Source organism: Rousettus aegyptiacus, unplaced genomic scaffold, assembly GCF_014176215.1.
Source record: "Rousettus aegyptiacus isolate mRouAeg1 unplaced genomic scaffold, mRouAeg1.p scaffold_m13_p_2, whole genome shotgun sequence".
Taxonomy (NCBI): domain Eukaryota; kingdom Metazoa; phylum Chordata; class Mammalia; order Chiroptera; family Pteropodidae; genus Rousettus; species Rousettus aegyptiacus.
Window position 1 is genome coordinate 81,209,549 of NW_023416295.1, and position 20,498 is coordinate 81,230,046.

The window sequence follows — 20,498 nt, forward strand, 5'->3', positions numbered from 1 at the left end:
TTCTGAGCCAGCTTGGACCTTTGGAGTACAGACTAAGTTACTGATAGTCTGGATCCCTTGCAATTTTGAAGATCAGATGTTGGAAAGTTCTATCCTGCAGCACCTTCCTAAGATAGCTGTCAAGTAAACTAATGCAGTTTTCAAAGCTACTTCTATTTGTATGGAGTGTTAGGTGGCATGGGACAACAAAGTGCTTTTGGATGAACCGCAATCATGAATTAAAAGCCTGCTAGGTGTCACCAGCTGTGCAGAGGATGACCCTATGGCTGAGGTCTTAGGAGCCTGGTTACAGTCTAGAGAAAGTAGAGAGGATCATAAGCAATTGTAATGTTATCCAAGTCATGGGATAGATGCAGATATATAGAGAAATATTCCTGCTGTATTCTAAGCCTGGAAATTGCATCCTTGAATTCTGGTAGACTCTGACTAATGAAAAAGTGATTGAACCTTCTCTGCCTGTAGTAGACAGGCTTCTGTCCTGGGAAGTGAGTTCGAAATGCCCATGATGCCACATAAACAGATGTTTAAAGATTTTCTTGCCACATGCCCAGGAGATTCTCATTTACACCTTTGGCAGGGCAGAGGATTCTGGATGATTCTCCTGCACAGCTAGCTTTGGAAACATGCAGTCTAGAATTGACACTCATACAGCCTCTCACTAAACTAATGCTCTTATCTTGCAGAGTGAAATGGTGTTAGTATGTTTGATCACTCACAAACTAGGGTGGCCCAGAGGACACAGACTCAGGCTTTCCAGAGAGAAATAGTTGTGCATTTGTCTTCAATTTGAAAAAGCACAGTGTAGGACAGATAGATCATAGAGAAGTTGGTCTGGATCTGGAGTTCGGAGACAAGAAGAAGTATGGCCTTAACATTACTCAGTCTCCAGAGGAGGGTCTGAGCTGGGAAAGGGCTGACAGTCATTGGACCTTCCGGGCAGCAATTTCTTCAGTCAGGCAGAACCTGTGTGAATCCTAGCTCCCTTGCTTACTGTCAGTCTGAGTAATTTACTTCCCTCTCCCGTTTCCTCATCTACAGAAAGAGGAAGTAATGGGATCCACAGGATTAATGCTATACTTCATGGGAAACATTTAACACAGCTTTGGGAAGTCAGCTCTCAGACATGACAACTATTGATCAACTAAGAATGTCAGAAAAGCAAGACAGACATTCAGAAAGGAAGCAATGTTCATAAAGGCATACTTGCTTTCTCACACTTTGAAACATCATGGTTTCAGATGCTTTTGGCTAAAAAAAATCTCTGGAGGACTCTCATTTTCTGTGATTCCTAAATCTTCCAGCAGAGGTCCTTCAGCCAGGGCTGAAGAAGACTGCTGCTATGGGCACTGCATTCCCGAGGGCATCTCTATATTAGACCCGGGGGAAGAGGCTGGGTTGATTTGTCTTCATTTTGTGGCAGAGGAGGGGTGTAGATGGCTCCTTTCCCCAGCTAGAGTAAAGAGAAAGCTAAGTGGGGGAAAAACAAAGACAAACACTTGCCAGGCTCCATCATTCTCAGAGCTTGGGAGGACACTGAGGAATGACCCTGGGGAGGCCAGGCTCCAAGCTAAATACTCTCTGAACTTGAACTTTAAGCCTCCCAACAGCCCGGGGAAATGGAGAGTATCCCAATGTCACAAAGAGGAAAGGGAAGCACTTTCGAGGGGTGATAAATAGCCTGGCCTAGAGACAAGTACTGTTCTCAGCCCAGAACTAGGGCACATTCCCACTTGCTGAGCAACTCAAGGTGGCTGAGGCAGGCCTTCCTCCTTTCCCCAAGAGGGAATACTGCTGTCCTCAGATGCAGGCAGGAGGAACCAGCGAGTGCCTGAGATCTGAACCTTAATACGATGCTGGCAGTTCTGGGCAAGGGCACAGAGGCTGGCAGCCTTGATGTTCCGGTAATAACGGCTGTCAGGGTGGCTTCGATTGAGGAAAATAAAATACTCTATATGAGCGATGGCCTCAACGTTGTTTGGATAACAAGTTTTTGAGCATCTACTGAGAGTAAGAACCTGGAGGTGCAGGGGTAATTCCAATTCCATTCTAGAAACTTGCTATGAGAGGGATATGGGGTAAATATGAGGGACAATGTCCTAAAAGGAGAAAATAACCATCTCCAAGGGTTAAATGATTGTGAACAGCTTTGGGAAACTGTGACATCAGAGCTGAGTCTTACAGGATGCTTTAACTGGAGTAAAGGGGAGGAAGGAAGATAAAGTTTTCAAGCCACAAGAGCAGAATGAGCAAAGGCAGAGAGGAAGCAGCTTTGGGTCACTTGTAAAATAAAAAGTGCCATCAACCTCACTGGGCTGCTACAAGGATTCTGTGGACCAACATGGTAGCTGCTATTATCACAGCACATCTACTTTGGGAGGCACTAAAAGATGGGCTAAGAACCTAGATGGAACTCAGAGAAACAACACTAGACAGCCAAGCTACAAAGTTTGAACTTGAATTTGGTTTACAACAGAAAAAGATGCAATACCTGATTGTGTATTAAGATTCATTCTGGCTAATGTTTAGGGTGGAAGGGATCAAGGTGGAACTGGAAGTAAGTAAAACAAGGAATCAAAGAGGGAAAGAAGGAACAGATGTGAGAGACATTGTGACACTACAGTCCTCTAGGCACTGATTGACGGTGAGGTGAAGCTGGGGTGGTTCAAAGAAGATGAGAGTATGATAACTGCCAAGATGGGGTGGTGGAGAGAAAGGTGGTCCCATTAGCGAATACAAAAGAACTAATGTGTAGCCTTGAGCATAGTACTTTAACTCACTAGCTTATAGGATATTGAGCTGGAAATGATACTTTTCTGACCTCTTCCCCATTCTAAATAATACTTAAGTGTTTATCTCATAAGAGCATCCCTGGGCATTGCTGACTTTAAGGTGTAAGTAAGGCAGCATTCTAGTGCTCCCAGCGTGAGAGTCTGAAAGGTTTTTAGCTCCACTGGACCCATGTGAAAAAACAGGTTCTGATTAGGACAGGCATACATACATATGATATGTTGGGGTCTGTGGCAAGCAGAATAATGATCCCCCAATGATGTTTACATCCTAATCCCCAGAAATTGTCAATATATTACCTTAGATGACAAAAGGGACTTTGTAGATGTGATTAAGTTAATGATTTTGAGATAGGCGTTTATCCTGGATTATTCAGATCGGCCCAACGTGATCTACCACAAGGGTCCTTATAAGAGGGAGGCAAAAGGGTCAGAATCAGAGAAGGTGATTCAATAACAGAAACAGATCAGAGAGTCAAAAAGAGATTTGAAGATACTACCCAGCTGGCTTTGAAGTAGCTGGAGGAAGGAGCCATAAGCCAAAGGATGTAGGCGGACTCTAGAAGCTGGAAAAAGCTAAGAAACGCGTTGCTTTTAGTTCAGCAAGCCCCTGTTTGGACTCCTGATTACTATAAAATAATAAATTTGTGTTGTTTTACACCACTAAGTTGGTGGTTATTTGTTACAGCACCACTATGAAACTAATACTGTTTCCAATTGAAGGACTTCTGGTACATGTGCATGTTTTTCAGGATTCCGCATTCAGCCTTGGGACAGTGTTTCACAGCTATGGAAACTGAGGTTTAAATATTAATGAAATGCTACAAGAAATTTTAAAACAAACCATATTTTGACCCCAAATTATACATCTGGTAATTTCATTACAGACTATTTTACAAAGCCCAATGTGACAAGGAATTAAATTTACCACCATTACCTGCTTTAAAAAATTGTCCTCTGATAATTCCAGTTGGATTAAACCCTTTCTCACCTGTAATGTATAGAGAGCAGCAATGTACCTACATGAGTTTATTCCTCTAATTCTTTCAAGTGTCTTTGGGAAATAAATGGTGATTGAATGTCTGGAGTGCTCAGTGTTTCAGTCCACCTTTTTCTCCAACTCTAAGTAACTGTTTTACATACCAGAATAGGTTACCATAGCAATGATTACTGAGCAATAGGTAAATTGAATTTCACTGTATAAGAAGCCCAGAAGAAAATATTAATAATAACCTGCAAAAGTCCAATCACTTTGTAGAGCCACAAGGCTGTTAAAACAGGGATAGCTGAATTAATTCCTTTCATGATGAGAAAGTGTTGCTGCCAGCTCATACATAACACAGTGCAGGAAGCTACAGATCACCCCAAGGCCCCCCACCTCCTCATCTCCAAGTCATCCTTCTAAGAAGCTCAAATGACAAATACACTCATGCACACACACGTGCATGCATGCGCGTGTGCGCGTGCGCACACACACACACACACACACACACAGGAAAACCGTGGGAAAATATCTAGAATTCATATAAAAAGGGGCTCTTTACAAAGCTCTCCTACAGGAATTCTGGGAAGATGGTGGCAGCAATGATATAATAATTTTGGGATTTTTATGAATCCCTGCTTAAAAGTAGAGCAACTAGAGAGCAAAATTTAAAAGCAATAGATAATAATTATAACAAAAATAGGTGACAAAATATCTCCTTGAATCCCAAAATACAAGTGGATGGGACAAAGCACCAAACAGCTATGACACCTGCTTGCTATATATTGGCAAAGTACAGGAGGAAATAACAGGAAACAACGTAGCCGCTGATGGACCTAAGAACAGAACAACTCCCAAAATAACCAAGAGAGGGCCAATTTGAGAATAGCAGCTGAAATCAGAGGTTTTTCCCACTCTGTAGTGAGTGAGGACAAGAGGCCCGAAAGGCTAGAGGAGTCTTAAAGGCTGGAGGAGTGTAGTCCCTTTGAACTCTTTTTCTGATTCCTTTATTGAGATATGTGTTATTATATAATCCACATATCATACAATTCACTCTTATAGAGTGTTGTTCACATATTTACAGTGCAACCGTCACCACAACCAATTTTAGAACGTTTCCACTGCCTCAAAGAAACCCCACACCTATTAGCAGTCACTCCTCATTTTTCCTGCCCCAGCCACTGGCAACCATTATTTTCTGTCTTTATAGATTTGCCTATTCCTGGACCTTTCAAATAAATGGAATCATACAATATAAAGCCTTTTGTGTGTGGCTTCTTTTGCTGAGCATGTTTTCAAGTTTGTCCATGTTGTGACATGAGTCATTATTTCATTCCCTTTTATGGCCAAATAACAGTCTATTGTATGTATATACCACATTATTTATTTGTTCATTAATGGACATTTGGATTATTGCCATATTTTGGTTATTATAAACAATGCTGCTATAATCATTTGCGTACCAATTTGTGTGAACATATATTTTTATTTCTCTTGGGAATATAGGAGTAGAACTACTGGGCCAAAGAGTAACTCTACATTTAATTTTTGGGTGGAATTGCTAGTCTATTTTCCAAAGTGGCTGTACCATTTACATTCCCACCAGCAGTGTATTAAGGTTCTAATTTCTCCACATCCTCAACATTTGTTATTGTCTGACTTTTCAATTTTAACCATCCTAGTAGGTGTGACAGTGATATCTCATTGTGGTTTTGTTTTGCATTTCTCTGATGATTAATGATGTTGAGTATCTTCTCATGTCTTACTGGAGATACACACACACACACAGGCACACACATGTCGGGAGCCATTTTGAGGCACTGAAGAAGTCACGTAGCTGATAGCCATGGAGCAGCTGCTGAGACTGCTTAAACAATGGTTCTAAGAAGCAGGATGTGGAGTTAAATGTTACTGACCATGGAGGGGAGGTTTGCCTCCTAAAGAAATCCTTTTAAAATAGTGGAATGTTTTACAGCCCAGAAAAGAATAGGAACTTATCTAAATGTCAGCATTCCTATGGTAATGTACATTGTGCTTTGCCATTGTACTCTGTACCTTACTATTTTTTCCTGTGCTTTACTATATTGTACCCTGTGCTTTGCTATTGTATCCAAAAACTTATATAAAGGCTGTGCTAAATAAACTCAGGGTTGCGGCAGTGACTGTATGCCCTCCCGAAGCGCTTTCCTATCTTCTTTTTTCTTAGGCTTCACCCCCCTCTTTCAGGTACTGATCGACTTTAGCTGGCTGGCTCCCGCACACACACACACTTATATATATTTACATATAGGAATCAGATCACCTGATATGGAAGCAGAGAAGTCCCATGATATACCAGCTGCAAACTGGAGAACCAGAAAAGCCAGTGGTATAATTCGATCCAGTTCCAAAGGCGGGTGAACCAGAAGCATTAATGTCCAAGGACAGAAGAAGGATATCCCAGTTCAGAGAGAGAGCATCTACAGCCATGCTACCCTGAACAAGCCCTATCCGATGGGAGACCACCTAGGAAGACCAGGTGCCGTAGGCATAAAAAATTTTAAAAAATAAGTACTGTAAGCTGACAAGGTCCTTGCAATCTGTGAGATCAACCAAGGGTTGCCTCACCTAAAAACAAAAACAAAAACAAAAACAAACAGAGGGCAAATTCTTCTACTTTTTTTGTTCTATTTGAGCCCTCATTGGATTAGGTAAGGCCCACCCACATTGGGGAGGGCCATCTGCTTTATTCATTTTACTAATTCAAATGCTAATCTCTTCTGTAAAAATCCTCAGAGACACACCAGAAGTAATGTTTTACCAGCTATTAGGTATCCCTAGCCTAATCAAGTTGACACATGAAATTAACCTTTACAGCTACCAACACCAAGACATACTGTAAAGAAATTACCAGACTGTAAAGAAAATGAAAATATCCTTTAGCCATCTAGGCAAAAAGAGGAAGTTATTTCATAAGATAAAGATAATTAGAAGGGTGGTTCCGTAGAGTAGTGGTTAGCACATAGGGTTTACACGTAGAAGGTCCTGGATTTGAGCCCCATGGAGCCACGGCCCATTTGCCAGCCCTGGGGTGGGTGCATGCCACAAACACGTGGGAGGAGATGCTCTGCCTTTAGAGATCCAGTTTTTAAGAGGAGACAGCAACATCCCTAGGTCAGGGGTGGGAGGGGGCGAATTAAAAAAAAAATTAGAGTACTATCAGATTTCGGTATCGAGACATTATGTCAGAATAAAATAGAGTAACATATTTAAGATCCAGTTGTCCCCTCTTATCTACAGTTTCATTTTCCACAGTTTCAGTCCCCTGTGGTCCACTGTGGTCTGACAATATTAAAGGGAAAATTCCAGAAATAAAAAATTTATACGTTTTAAATTGCACAACCTTCTGAGTATTGTGATTAAATCACATGCCATTCCTCTGTACTGCCTGGGATGAGAATCATCCCTCTGACCAGTATACCTACCACTGGATAAGCTCCCAGCCCCTTCGTCGTTACCAGCCCTCTTGGTTATCGGATCACGTGTCAGAGAAAGACCACATTCACATAACTTTTCTTACAGTGTGTTATCATAATTGTTCTATTTCATTATTAGTTATTGTTGTTAATCTCTTACTGTGCCTAATTTATAAATTAAACTTTATCATAGGTATGTATGTACAGAAAAAAACAGTATATATAAAGTTTGGTACTATTCATGGTTTCAGGTATCCACTGGGGGTCTTGGAATGCATCACCTAGTGACATTTATAGCCATCAAAAAGTCATAAAACAATGTATACATGTTTCTGGTGATCTTGGTGTAAACAAACCTACTGCACTGCCAGTCATACAAATGTATAGCATAAACAATTATATACAGTACATACTTGATACTGTTAATAAATGGCTTACTGCTTTATGTATTTACTAAACTATATTTCATCATTATTTTAGATTGTACTTTTTCTACTTATTCTTTAAGTTTGCTGTAAAATAATGTGCCATGTTATGCCAGCAGCAGCCTCACACATCTCATATATACTGCATATCTTGATTGCATCATTTTCTCTCATGCTTGATTTAATCTCATGAAATTATAGCCAGTCTGGTGGGTGTAAAGTGATATCTTATGAGTTTGATATGCCTTTCCCTTGTAATGAATGTCATTTATCAACTTTTCATGTGTGTGTTAGCCATTTATATATCTTCCTTAAAAAATCTTTGTTCAAATTGCTTGTCCTTTTCAATAGTGTGTTATTTTGTTTTGTTGTTTTGAGTTGAAAGAGTCCTTTTTCCTGAATACTAGATCTATCTCAAATATATGATTTGCAAGTATTTTCTCCCATTCTGTGGGTTGTCTTTTTACTCTCTTACTAGTGTTCTTTGATGAACAAAAGCTTTTAATTTTGATCAACTTTAATGTATTCATTTGTTCCTTTTGTTTGTACTTTCAGTGTCATATTTAAGAAACCATTGCCAAAACCAAGGTCATGAAGATTTTTCTTTATCTTTTCTTCTTAGAAGTTTACAGTTTTAGCTCCTACATTTTGGTCTTTGACCTATTTTAGTTAATTTTTGCAAATGATGTGAATTAAGAGTCTAATACCATTCTTTTACTTGTGGATATCCAGTTGTCCTAGCACCATTTGTTGAAGAGTCTTGGTGTTACTGTAAAAAATCAATTGGCTATAGGGATATGGGTTTACTTCTGGATTCTCTATTCCAATGGTCTGTTGTGTCTATACTTATGTGAGTGACTTTGTAGTAATTTTTGAACTTGGAAATTATTAGTCCTCCAACTTTGCTCTTTTATTTCAAAATTGTTTTGGCCATTTGGGGTCTCTTTAGACTCTATGAATTTTAGTATCAAGTTTTCCATTTCTGCCAAATGGCTATTGTGATTTTGATAGGTATTGTCTTGAATCTGTAGATCATGTGGGGGTATATTCTATCTTAACAATATTGTCTTCTGATGCATTAATATGGGATGTCTTTCAATTTAGTTAGGTCTTTTAATATTTCTTTCAGCAATGTTTTGTAGTTTTCATCTACAGGTCTCATACCTCTTTGATTAACTTTATTCCTAAGTATCTTATTCTTTTTGATACTATTATAAATGATATTGTTTTTTAATTTCCTTTTTTAGATTATTGATTGCTTGTATATAGAGATATAACTCATTTTGCATATTAATCAGTAAGCTGCAAATTTGATAAATTTGTTTATTAGTGCTAATAGTTTTTTTGTGGATTCTTCAGGGTTTTCCACATACAAGATCATGTCATCTGAAATATGTCTTACTTCTGCCTTTCTAGTTTTGATGCCTTTTATTCTTTCTCTTGCCTAATTGATGTGGCTATACCTATGCTGAACAGTAGTGGTGAAAATGGGCATCTTTGTCTTGTTCTTGATCTTAGGGGGAAAGGTTTCAGTCTTTACCCTTTGAACATGATGTTAGCTATGGGTTTTTCATAGATGTCCTTTGTTATGTTAATGAAGTTCCCTTCTAATCCTAGTTTATTGAGTGTTTTATCTTGAAAGGGTGTTAGATGTTTCAAATCCTTTTCTTACACGCAGACATATTTTCTTTTTAAGATTTAGAAACAACACCCTGAGTTCACCTTGTACTTTCCTTCTATTTCATGTTTAAAACATGCAAGAAATAAAAGAAAAATTTATAGTCTATTGTAATTGATTACCATTAGCCCTTCCTAAAATTATTAACAGAAATAATGGCTGGTATTTGACTGGGAAGGTTGTTAAAGAAAGACTGTCTAAGAATTTCCAGAATTTGTCATGGAGTCGGTCATGGCAGGGTAAGGGGTAGATCTGGTGTAGTAACTTTCATAGCCCTATATTATTTCACCTTCAATAAAGAACACTAGGATTCTGAGAATTTATACTTTGCCAACAGAATGTAAATGTTACTCAAAAAAGACAAAGACTAGTGGCTCTTTTGACAAGATGCGTTCAACTGTCAAACTGCTGAGGAAACAGAAAAATCTCTACTGGACCATATAGGAATAATACAAGACTTGAAAAAAGAAAAACAGAGAAAGCAAGAAAATTTTCCATGACAAATTCATCTAAGAATGGAAAAGCAATTTGAATGAAGAGCTTCATAACACAAAATGTGATCTCCTTCAAAGCAGCTTAAATCTAGTTATCTTTTTATTATTTTTTACTTTGTTTTTTTGCGTGTGATTTAAATTTTATTAATTTCCCAAATGATTTACAATAAAAAACTATAAGACCATAAACAAAAGAAATAAGCTAGTTTATTAAAATTTTATCAAACGAGGAGAAGAGAAATATGCAAAACAATGTTTGTAATTAAGAATTAAATATGAAACGCAATGTGATACCACTTTACACCTATTTGGATGTCTATAGTTTTAAAAATGGAAAATAACAAGTATTCCTGAAAATGTGGAGAAATTGTAACTCTCATACACAACTGGTGGGATGTAAAATGGTGTAGCTGCTGTGGGAAACTGTTTGGCAGCTCTGTAATAAGTTAAACATTGAACTGCTCATATGACCCAGCAATTCCATTCTGAGATATACACTCAAAGGAATTGAAAACAAGGACTCAGACAGTGACTTGCATACCTATGTTCATTGAAGCATTATTCACAATAGCCAAAAGGTGAAAACAACCAAAGTGCCCATCAATAGATAAATGGTTAAACAAAATGTGGTTTATACATTTCAATTGAATATTATTCAGCCATGAAAAAAAAAATGAGATTTTAATATATGCTACAACATTGCTCCCTCCTGAGTACAAGCACCCTTCACCCCCCATTTGTATCAGTGATATTGTCACCCAATTGATGTCCTTCCTCCAATTCAGTCCCAGTATAACCCATCGTATAAACTGCTGGTAAATAATACTCCTAAACACACAAATCCAGAAGATAGCTGGCACACGCTCAGGTTCCCTCTCTCAAGCTCTTATCACAATGTGCCAGGGCCCCAGGAGGGGGAAGAGTAACTACAATGGAATAGTCAAAAGTTCATAAAATTGCTATGCACACAGTGAAACTTGGGTCACTGTTCTACTTTATAACAAAGTAAAACACAGTGGATTTTTGTTAAAATAAGTAAAATCAATAGTGATTTTCAACTACTGGCCTCAAGTATCATTATCAAATCTCTGCCTGACTAGGTGTAAAGTGGTATCACATTGTGTTTCATATTTAATTCTTAATTACAAACATTGTTTTGCATATTTCTCTTCCCTTCGTTTGATAAAATTTTAATAAACTAGCTTATTTTGTTTATAAATCAATGTCACCAATACCTACACATGTTAATATGTTTAATCATGTCCCTCTTCTGCTCCAATATACCTAATAGTCCCTCCTCGCTTGTGGATATTGGATGTCTTGGACCTAATTGTCAAAGTTCTTCCAAATCTATTATCTAACCACCATATGGCTTATCCAAACCATATATCTAGCTCCCTCCCACCCTCCAACAATGTCTGCTTTGCCCAAATAAAACTACTGTTTCAAAAATGAGATGTTCATTCTCAAATCACTTGAGCAATTCCCTCTACCTAAAGCATCCTGTGTTATTTTTCTTTCTTTTCAAATCCTACTCATCAAGAAGTCCCAGCTCTTACTCAGTCTCCTCCAGGAAGCCTCCCTTCGCTACTCTTGCCCCGTTGATATTTTCCTGTGACTGTGTTGTTTGAATGGTACTTATGACTCTTCATTAGTCATCATCTTGTATTGCTGTCTACCTACTTAATGTGTATTTCTTTTGTCTATCCATTGCATCTTCTGCATCTTACCTCCTCATGGCTGTTGCAGATGGAGTTCCCTAGGACACAGATGCTGAGATGGAGACTAGTGTGCAGGAAGTTTATTGGGGTATGACTTAGGGGGAAGCATCACCTTTTGGGGCAAAGAGGAGAGTTTTAGGCTAAAAAGTTGAGCTGTGACACCGTCTCAATAAAAACGGCAGCTAAGCCCCCTGAGGGGTTCTGAAGCTGAGATGACCCGTCTGAGTCTCGAGTTAGGAAAAGGGGGCTAAGTCTATACTCTGTTGTTCACAGCTGAGGGCTACTCCTAGAAGGGACTGTGACCTTGAGCAAGGGACTCCCTTCAGTGGAGGCCATTCCAGAAGAAAGTGGGGGTGGAAGACTGTTTATAGCTGCCTCCTCAGCAGCCAGCAAGTCCTTCAGTCTTAAAGGGGGGTCTTCGTGTCAACTCCGACAGCTTAAAAAGGAAGTGAGGAAAGAAAAGAGGAAAGTGGAAAAGAGAAAAGAAGGGGAAGGAGCCTGTCATGTCTACTTGTCAGGTCCCATTTGGAATGGAATGTGAGAAGGTGGTCACTCCTTTATTAGAGTGCCCAGCTGCAAGGAGGTGAGAGGACCACTGGGCAGAGCAGTGAAGTAGTTGTCTAAAGGGTGTTCTGCTGGCCAAAGGCTGAGCTGGAATTTTCACCCAAGCCTGTCAAGCTCCACAGTTCCCCTTTGTTCTCTGCACTCAGTTAGCAAACTGAGCTGGGCTCACGTCATTGTTCAGGAAGTATCTGAAGATGTTGAAAGAAAAGATGGTGCAAAACAAAGAAAGAGAATCTTGTAGGTTCTCTCTGCTTCCTCAGTAAGCCTCAGAGACTAAACGAAAAATTTCATAGAAGGAAAATATTCCCACACCCAAACTGTATTTCTAATGGTAAGAGTTAAGTTTACCTAAAGTGAGAGTATCCAGAGACCAGATTTCCTGTAAAGCCCAGAAAATAGCTCAGACTTTAAGAGATGAAAGAGTGCACCTGGAACGTGCTGAAATCAGAAATTATAAACATCAAAGAAAGTCCACGGAGGAGGCCTGTTTGACTCTCTTATCCCCCACAGGGAATCAAATTCCAGGGCATAGAAAGATCAAAACGTTGGAGGTGGCAGGAGTTAGTAAGGGGCAGAAATGAGCGCAGCTTGGCTCTTTTGAAAGTATTATTTCTGGCTTCCAACTTCTGACATTCATTTAGCTGCCAGTTATCACACCGGGCAAGTAGAACCACCGAATCTTCTCCTTCAGCTCAAGAATCTGAACTCATCTCAGACCATCCATTCCCCTCCCTCCAGTAACAAAAGTCTAAGCTTCCAGAAATCATAATACCTTCTGCCCCTAAGGATCTTGTGCAAAATTAGGGCTTTCATCCAGGAGTGTGAGGCAAGACAATGAGAGAGGAATTTTTCTTAGACTCTACACTTACACCCATGCCTTTTTCAAAATATCTCATACTTTTCTCTACAACATTACATCTAACATTCACCAACGAGCAAAAAATTGGTAAGATATTGTTTTATGGCTCTCTATATTCATCCTATTAAACTGACCAAATTCCATCTGGCCTTGATCTCTTTTTCTAATTGATACTTCTCTCAGTGAGGCATTTCCTAATTGACCTTTCCAAATGAAGAGCCTTCACTTTGGATTTTTTAGCACTTTTCTCTTTCACTTCTCTAGAGATAGAAATTACAATTATTTTGACATTCTAGGGCTGATGGTTCAGCTGTAGGATCTGGGGCTAAAAATCACTGGATCTTTGCAGCTCAGGCAGGGTGCAGTATGTCAATCAGCTTGTAGGGAAATGTGGGTGTAACTCCAGACCTCATAACAGCCCTCCTTCCCAATTTTGCCTTCCTGTGAAAGACCTACAATGCAGAAAATGTCTACTGAGATGCACTTCCATTCACTCTCTCTTCCCCACATTATTCTGCTTCTATCTCCCCTCTCATGGGGAACTGGGCAAGTGGTAAGATGAGCCAGAGGGATACAACCAAAGTAGAAACAGACCAATGAGCCTGGAGAACATTGAACTGAAAAGAGTCCTCAGCCACCTAACGTGGATCTACCCTGGGAGGTGACCTGTTTGTGTAAGGTCCTGGCGGTGATTGGATGGTCTTCATTATCATCACTGACTCTGGAGAACTTTGAGTTCTAGACCAAGTGTCGTTGCTAGAGGTATTTGCTATTAGTGAGAAGGGATTTTTAAGGGTTGAGGTTTGAATGTATGGGGGGGGGAACAAAAAAAACCCCTACTTTTGGTCATGTAAAAGAAAGCAGCTGGGGGTGGGGGATGGGAAGGAGCCCATCCACTAATCAAAACTCTAAGAGTAGTAGGAGGGACAATTACTCTAAGGCACTCTCTCTCCCCACATTTCTGCAAACAAATTAGTTTTGACACCCACACAGTGGAAAACAAATGCCAATTATGCCTAGAGGCTTCCTTGAACATATTTTTTCTTCCCATTACCATCTGATCATTAACATCACTTTGGTGGTGTATTGGAGATAAGCCCGTTACTTATTTAGTGGGAGAAATTATTTCCATCCATTTTCATTCTAAAGCAAAGTCATAACGGTGGGGAGGCTGGAACCAACAGGAAACTCAGATCAATTTCCTCGTGTGACTCATGGACATGGACTATAGGCTAGTGGTTACCAGAGGACTATAGACTAGTGGTTACTAGTGGGGTGGGGGAGGAGAGGGGAAGTAGATGGGGTAAAGGGGGTCAAATATAGGGTTTAGGGGGAGGGTGAAGTGGGTATAGGGGATCAAATATATGGTAGCTGAAGGAAACTGGACTTTGGGTGGTAAACACACAATATAATATACAGATGTCAAATTATAATGTACACTTGAAAATTATATAATTGTATTAACCAATGTTACCCCAATAAACTTAATTAAAAATTAAAAGAAAAAAATTTCTCATGTGTATGCAGGGTGGGACAGACCACCATCTTCAACCCCAGGTAGAACTCAGTCTCTGGATGGCTGAGGACCAGTAATAATAGTTTATAGCATAGGAGAGAAATATGTTTTTAATTGTTAAATTTTAATATGAAACAGTTGAAGAAATGTGGTTAAGATAGTTTTATAAAAGTGGGTGACGCTATGGCATATATAAATTTATAAAGATATATATCTAGATTTATCTCCAACTACAGATATGATGGAGTACCCGGCAGAGACTAGTCCTTGTGCTTTCTGAAGCCTTGATAAAGATAAGCAGTGATCACGAGGAGGTGGGATGGCTATTTTAAAGTTACAGGCAACTTTGAGGCTAGAAATCCTGTGAGGTGAGGAATCCTCTGGAAGTGGAGGCCTGAATTTCTCATCTGCTGGCAGACAGTTCTTTTGAGTGTTTTGGTTATGACAAGTTAAAGCAGCAATCCTTTCTGGACCAGAGAGGTTCAGAGACTACTAGGAGGGAAACTTGTCCCCAGGGCCCCATAAAAAAAGTGTCCTTACTGTGTGTGGAATGATTCTCTGCTGATTGTGTTCCTATAGGGGAAAAAACTCTTCTAAATGTGGATTTAGGTTATACTGTCCTTAAATTGTTTTTCAGTCGTTTTTTAGGAGTGTGTCTGTGTGAATCTTTTTGCTCACGCAAGCATCCTTGTTCAAGAATTTAAGCATTGACGGTTAGGAGCAAACTGTAACTGGGGCAGCAGCAGAAAGGAAGCAATGGCGTGTCTTCATTTCATACTTTTTCTCTAACTTCACACCAGGAATCATTGCAGACTGAATAGCTCTGACTTCAAGAAATGTAAGTACCGCTTCGGGAGGAGTTGTTTAGGTGAGGAGAGGGATTAAGATAAGATCTTAGGAGCAGTATTTGTTTCTGAGGGGAGTAGATATTCTGAGGGCTTAACCTCCCAGAAATGGCTGGGCTGTGAGAAGATGCCAGCTAGAGGGAGACATCTAAATTATCGATGTCAGTGGCTCTCAGCTGCAGTGATTTTGTTCACCAGGGGACATCTGGTGACATTTTTGATTGTCACAGCCGGAGAGTTCTACTGGCATCTTGTGGGTAGAGGTCAAAGATGCCACTAAATATCCTATGATGCATGAGACAGCCCCCATAACAAAGAATTATCTAGCCCAAAATGTCAATAGTGCTTAAGTTTAAGAAACTCTGACCTAGATGGAAGTAGTAAATGCATTTAGATGTTCATACGCAAATATAATAAAAGCTGAATCTCTAAAATATTAATCATGTTGATTTTTAAAGAAAAGATTGCCTGGCAATAGACAACACAAAACGTATTTATTGAGTGCTTGTCAGGTTTTGTTCTAGGTTCTGGCATCCCAGCAACCAAATAGGACACATCTCATCTTCATGGAATTTATGTCCTGAATGGGAGAGTAGACCCTTAAGAATCATGTATTTTTTAGATCATAATTATAATAATAGCTCTTGCGGATTAATTCACTTAATCCTCCCAGCAACCTATGAGATATGTGCTGCTATAATCCCCATTTTATAAGATGCTGAGGCACATAGAGGCATGCAGCTTGACCAAGGTCCCAGGGATGACAGTTAGACCCAGTCTGACTTCTTTATAGCATTTAAAATTGCTCTTATAGCCCAACAGGCTTTAGAGCTTACCTAGCTATGTGATTTTGGTGGCATAGTTTCATTTCTCTTGCTTCTTCCTTCATGTATAGAATGAGAGTAATAAAAGTATCTCATAAAGTTGTTGTGAAATGAAATGTATTAATTTATATAAAGTGCTTTGAACAGTGCTTGGCATACAGTGAGGGTTAATAAGTTATGTAAGAGACGTGAAAATAGAGAGATGGCTGGGAACCAACTTTAAACAGATGGTTCTCAAAGTGTAGTGGCAGCATCAGCATCACCTGAGAACCTGTTAGAAAGTCAAACTATTGGCCTCCAGCTCAGACCTAATTTTGGGAACAGAGCTCAGAAATCTGTGTTTTTACAAGCTCTCCAGGTGACCAATGTATGTTGAAGTTCGAGAACTAATGAAGTGGACCATTCTGAAGTGGTGAGGTTTGAGCTGTGACACAGTTCTTCTCAACCCTGTCCTAACTTCCTCCCTGACTACAAAAAAATTTTTTTTTTAGTTTTTTTTGAAGCTTTGTATTTCTTCTTCTTCTTCTTCTTCTTCTTCTTCTTCTTCTTCTTCTTCTTCTTCTTCTTCTTCTTCTTCTTCTTCTTCTTCTTCTTCCTCTTCTTCTTCCTCTTCCTCTTCCTCCTCCTCCTCCTCCTCCTCCCCCTCCTCCTTCTTCTTCTTCTTTTTTTAACTGCCTTTTGACTTCTGCTTGGCTTAATGCTTAGTAGATTTCTTCTCCTCACTTCTGTGATCCGTGTTTAAATCCTTAAACACTCAACTGTTCTCTATCTTCAGTGAGCTGGGTCTTGGTTCTCTTCATAGCTTTCTCCATTCATTCAGTGATTCATTCATTCACTCATTCAGACAGGCAGCTTTATTGAGCCATGCCGGGCACTGTGTAGATGCAAGTAGGAGGAGAGGAGAAGCCCAGCCATACCCTCAGGGACGTTGCCATCTAATGAAGGGACAGAAATGTGTCCCTGTCTCAGGACAGGCATCAGGAACCAGCCCAAGCAAGGGTACCAGCTGAGTCTGGGGTGGCGCAGAGGTGGAGATCAAGACAAGCTTCTCAAAGGAGGTAACACTTGGTTTGAGACTTGCTGAACCAACAGAAAAAGAGCCTGATAAAATTATTTGAAAAATCATCTGTAAGTACACAAAGGAAATTATATCAAAGAATGAATCCTTTTTAATAACGACAAGAAAAAGATAATCATGGGAAATACATGGAGTCCTAAGAGAAATAGAAGAATCAGCTGACTAAAGATGATAAAATGTTCTGTATTTTCTTTGAAAAGCAAAAAGGGGACAAACCAGAAGTGAATGAACTACCAGTCAATGGGTTCTTCCTGACCATTCTCTGCTGGTGTCTTTATTTTGCTGCTGTTCTTTTGCCTCCAAGCCTTTGCTCACTCTCCCTCTCCTGCTGAGTATGCCCTCCCACCTCTTGCCCCACCTCTGCTGATGAAAATGTTCCCCATCTTTTAATGTCTGATTCAAAAACTACCTCCCTCAAGAGGCCTTCTCTGTTCCTCCTCACTGGAGGTGATTTCTCTGGCCCAGAAAGACCAGAAAACTTTGTTTATACTTCTAATCAGCTGTTGGCACGTGTGCTGCATTCTGGTTATCAGGTAGATTTTGTTCTCTGGTGAAGGCAAGGTTCTCAGGACAACATCTTGCCTGCCATTGTACCACCATATCCTGCCCTTGACAATCAGGGTCAGGCCTCACTAGACAGGATCACACATAGCATGGGGATGAGAAGCCCAGTCACCACCTCCTGTTACATCACAAGCAGTGACTACAGAAGAATCCCAAAAATTTAAATCTATTCACAAACTTTAATAACAGAAATTAAGGGTGGGAAAGCAATTTATAATTACTGAGTAAATTAAGGACATCGATGGAGACAAGATCAATGTGTTCTACTGTATCCAAGAAAAATTTATTCAACAAAACATAATAGAATAAAATGCAAAGAGAGGAATGAGAAAAAGTATGTGTCGATAAACACACACTGATGCAAATCTTCTCTCCAAATATATTAAAATTGATCAATATTTATAACATCAGTACCTAGATTCTTGTATAAAATACTCAAAAGGGGATGAAAAGTTTCTACGCAAGGATATATAGATAATAAGTCATTTTGTGGAAAAACAAAGGTTTTTTAGCTATTCAAAAATGCAAAGTAAAACAATTAACTGTTAAAGTGTACAGCTGAAATGTATTGGAATGTCACCGTAAAAATTTTAAATAAATAAAAAGATAGATAAAAATATATCATTATATACCAATTAAACATTTTTTTCTAATCACAAAAAATTGATTTTGGCAAGGCTGTCAGTCTTGTTTCTCCAAAGCCAGGGCAAGAGAACGGTGACTCCATTAAATCTCTCTGAAGTGCAATTTGGAAATATGTAAAAGAAACAATCACACTGTTTCTGCATTTTAACTCAGCTATTAAATTTGGGAGAATATATATCAAGGAATCATCCCCAAAGGGAAAAAGAATTCTGCTAATTTTAATGTTAAAAATCAGCCAACCAAATGTCCGTCGGGTGCTGTGCAGGGCCTGGGATTTTACCCTACTTGTAAGCTAACAAGCTACCCTGTTACTGTTTCACAGATGCTGTTGCAGGACGAAACTCTTGGGCGAGAGTGAAGGACTTTATTCCTCTGGGCAAAAGCTGTAGCCAGAGCTCAATGTTCGTCCCAGTCCCATGAGGGTGATAGCGAAGGCTGGTGACGGATACCTGCACAGGCAGTATGCTGTGTTACAGGAAGGGAACACTTAGCTTGGGAGAGTCACCAATTCTATAATAAGTGCAGACAAGTTTGCTCTTTGCCTGGGGAAGAGGTTACCTCATCCTTTTAGGTTACTTGCTGCAAACACAACTTTGAGAAATTGCCTGGGTGGTTAGCAGTCAGGGCATTATATTCTTGGAGCTCAGGGCCCATGGCTCACCTTTCCCAACAATGCCTAATTTAGTCGTTTAACAAATCCATTCAAATGTATCGAGATACTGTCTATGTGTCTGGCACAGAACTAGATGTATGAATGCAGACAGTAGTGAAAAAAAAAAAAACCCTGCCTGAGAAGAGCTTACATTCGTGTGCAGAAGGTATGTAACGGACAGAAATTAAATAAATAACATGACGCCACTTCTGTGAAGTGTTGTGAAGACAGAGAACAGTGGGATAGAGAACGCCTTTAGATAGAGTGACTGAGTATAGACCCAATGGTCAGGGAAGGCCTGCCTGAGATGGTGACACTGGAGCAAAGATCAGAATGAAGTAAGCGAATGAGCCATGCCTATCTGACGGAGGAGGGAACAGCACACACTAAAGTCCCGAGAATGGAATGTGCTTGTTCTGTTGAAGAAATGGGGACACCAGGATGGCTGGACTGCAGTGAGCGGGAGGAGAGTTTCAATGAGGGTAGAAGACTTGTAAGTAGGACAGTATAGTTTTGTAAAGTGAGAAACACACACTTTTTATATAAAACAATTTCTATAAACAAAAACGATCAGACCAAACCCCCAGCCCAGTGTGTGCAGGGCAGCTTGGTGTCATGGATAAATGTGAGACAGGAGGCCCTGTAGAGATGAGTCCCCACTTTCAGTCACAAGGCAACTCAGCACTTCTCATTGTTTCTGATCCGCAAATGGGAATGATGTCTTAAAAGGGTACAGGTAAGATCAAGTGAATAAAATGCATGAAAGTATCTTCTTGTTACAAATATTTGAGATTGAAACTGTAAAAACAGGATCTATATCCAAAAATCACACAAGAATTGAATGTAAGGTTTAAACTAGAAGTTCAAAATAATAACAATAGTCATTATTTATTCAACACTTAACTCCACACTATTGGTTTTACTTAACTATAATTTTATAGTAATCTTCTGACAGGTATAATTATCCTAATTTTTTAAAAGAGGAAACTGAGTGTTGGAAAGTCTAAGCGATTCAAAGTTTTTCACCTAATAAATAGTACAGTATAAAAAATGTATCTATGAAGAGAATTTATAGCAACATAAAAGGGTTAAGAGAAATGTGCAAAATAAAAAATTGATTTTAGACATGAAAAATATGTATGGTTAGGAGCGAAAACAGAATAAAAGCATGTCATGCATCTGACTAATGCGATGTGAATGCTTTTACATTTTCGATACTATTCGTTTTTTGTTATATTCGTCCAATCAAATGGGGAGAAAATTATTGTGAAACTATTTCAAAGACTAGTCACCAAAACTATTTCAAAGGGTAGTCACCATTTCCCTTTAAAGGACTATCTTCATCATGTCTGTTTGCTCTAAATTGTCCAAATTCCAGCTTTCTTCATGATCAAGTCCAAACCCTGCTGC